Source organism: Mustela nivalis, assembly GCF_964662115.1.
Source record: "Mustela nivalis genome assembly, chromosome: 2".
Lineage (NCBI taxonomy): Eukaryota > Metazoa > Chordata > Mammalia > Carnivora > Mustelidae > Mustela > Mustela nivalis.
In genome coordinates, this window is record NC_139021.1 from 79,277,346 (window position 1) to 79,279,898 (window position 2,553).

A 2,553-nucleotide genomic window follows, 5' to 3' on the forward strand; every position below is an offset into this window, starting at 1 on the left:
TAATGACTACCACAAACAGGTTGGAAGAGTTCCATCACCCCATAAAACTTCACTGTGCTTTTCTCTTGTGGTGAAACCCTCCTGCACCCCTAATCCTGGTAACTATTGATCTATTTTCAGTTTCTACAGCTTTAACCTCTCCAGAATGTTATATAAATGGAATCCTACAGGAAGCAAACTTTCAAGACTGGATTTTTTCATCTTCTGTATAGATTTAACATCATTCATGTTGTTGCATGTATCAATGGGTCGTTCTTTTTCATTGCTAAATAGTATTCTGTTGCATTGACATACCACTTTTATCCATTCACCCACTGAAGTGTTTTTTTGGTTGTCTCTATTTCTAGTGATTATGGATAAGACCTTATAAATATTCATACATGATATTTAGTGTGAGGATTAATTTTTATTTCTCTAGAGTAATTACCTAAGAATGAGATTGCTATAAACTACGGCAGCATGTTTAACATCTTATGAAACTGCCTAACTGTTTTGCAGAATGACGATAACATTTTATAAACTGACAAGCAAAGAATAAGAGTTTCTCCTGCTCTGCAGCTTTGCCATCACGTGGTATTGTCACATTTTATTTTTCTTTCCCATTTTAGTAAGTATAGAATGGAATCTCCTTGTGGTTCTCATTTGCTTTTCCATAATTGCTAATGATAGTGATCATTTTTGATGTGTTTATTTTCCCTTTTGAATAGTTTCTTTGATGAAGAGTCTGTTCTGACTTTGGTCCATTTTTAAAGTGGGTTCTTTTCTTCCTTATTGCTGGTTTTTCACAGCACTTTTGATACATTATGGATATAAGTCCTTTGTCAAATATATAATTTTTTATTTTCTATTTTATTTTTATTTTCAGATGAGTACATTTCCTTTATTGAAGGCAACAAAGCCCCCAAACTCCAAAAATGTAAAATCCCAGGGTGCTAGAAATACAAACTCAGCTCATTCAGAATAAAGCTCCTCCTGGCATGCCTGTTTAGCTTGGTTGGTCAAGCATCTGCCTTCCACTCAGGTAATGGTCCCAGAGTCTTGGGAAGGAGGCCTATGTTGGACTCTCTGCTCAGCTGGGAGTCTGCTTCTCCTTCTTTCTGCCTGCCATTCCCCATTCCCCCGGCTTGTGTTCTCTCCCCATCAAATAAATCAATAATATCTTTAAAATAATAAACAAAAACACAATCAAGCTTGTCCAGACTCTGTTCACAAACGCTAGTGAGGTGCATGTCAGCACCAAGTAGGGGAGACCGGGACAGAAGTGAGGCCACGAGAAAGGATGGGAAGAGGGTTCCCAGAGGTCCCCTAGGGGTCACCCTCCACCCTCCCAGGGACACTGAACACCTGCTATACCCTAACCTTTTGACCCCCACCCCATCCCTGCCCAGGACTTGGACGGCCAGTCTCAAATAGTCCTGTCCTCCCCTGCTCCATGCTCACTGGCCCAGGCTTCCAGCCACTCTTCTCTTCCTCCACCCTCTTCTCTGTGACTCGTGGTAGGTTAGGGCTCTGTGTGAGCCATGTTGAAGCTGGAGGCCCATGGAGTCAGGGTGGAGTTGGGGTGAAGACAGAAGAAGAAGCGCTGTCCAAGGATCCCCTCTTCACAGGATCCCAAACTGTACAACCAGCTCCTCTTTTCATCCTGTCCAATCTGAGAAAGTGTACTGTGGCATCAGCAGCTCTCCTGTAGACCTGCTGTAAGTCGGAGGGGGGAAGGGTTTGCTGGCCGGCATTTGGTGGGACTGGCTGGTGAGAGATGGTGGGGCAGCAGCTTCTTCCAGTGAGTCAGACTGCTGCTCAGCACAGCCAAGTGTGTGCTGTACTGCTTCGCTGGCTCCATGTGCTCATGCTGCTCCGTGCCCTGAAAGTCCACAGCAGACATGCCAGTGATGTTGCTGGCTGTCTTAGCAAGGCTGGAGGAGAGTAGGGCTTGCTCATCTGTGGGAGGGGAGGCAGGCTATGGTAGTTACTCTCAGCTGCATTGAGAGCTTTGGTGGGGGGCTGCCAGGGTCCAGCAGCAGCTTCCATTCCTCTAAGTCCTTGTTTGAGTCCTCGTTCTGGCTGCTGTATCAGCATCCCATGGCTGGGGTCAGGGAGGGCACTGAGGACTTGCCAGGGAGGGACAACATCTGTGAGGAGCCCTTCTAGTCACATGACCTGTGGCTACAATCCAGCAAGCAGTCACCTACCTCAAATACACAATTTTTAAAAAATTATTTATTGGGGCGCCTGGGTGGCTCAGTGGGTTAAAGCCTCTGCCTTCAGCTCGGGTCATGGTCCCAAGGTCCTGGGATCGAGCCCCATATCAGGCTCTCTGCTTCCTCCTCTCTCTGCCTGCCTCTCTGCCTACTTGTGATCTTTGTCTGTCAAATAAATAAATAAAATCTTTGAAAAATAAAAAAAAGAATAATGTCTCTCATGAAATTAAAAAAAAATTATTTATTTACTTGAGAGAAAGAGAAGAAAGAATTTGGGGAAGGCCAAAGGGTGAGGGAGAGAAGCAGACTTGCAGCTGAGTGGGGAGTCTGATGCAGGGCTCAATTTCAAGGCCCA

General features: G+C 45.0%; 1 pseudogene across 1 annotated transcript; it reads right to left on the reverse strand.

The window, feature by feature from the left end:
• Nucleotides 1-1,601: 1,601 nt before the first annotated feature.
• LOC309859302 (ragulator complex protein LAMTOR1 pseudogene) lies at nucleotides 1,602-2,081 on the reverse strand (annotated as a pseudogene). Its single transcript has one exon. The product of its transcript is annotated as a ragulator complex protein LAMTOR1 pseudogene (transcript).
• Nucleotides 2,082-2,553: the final 472 nt, after the last annotated feature.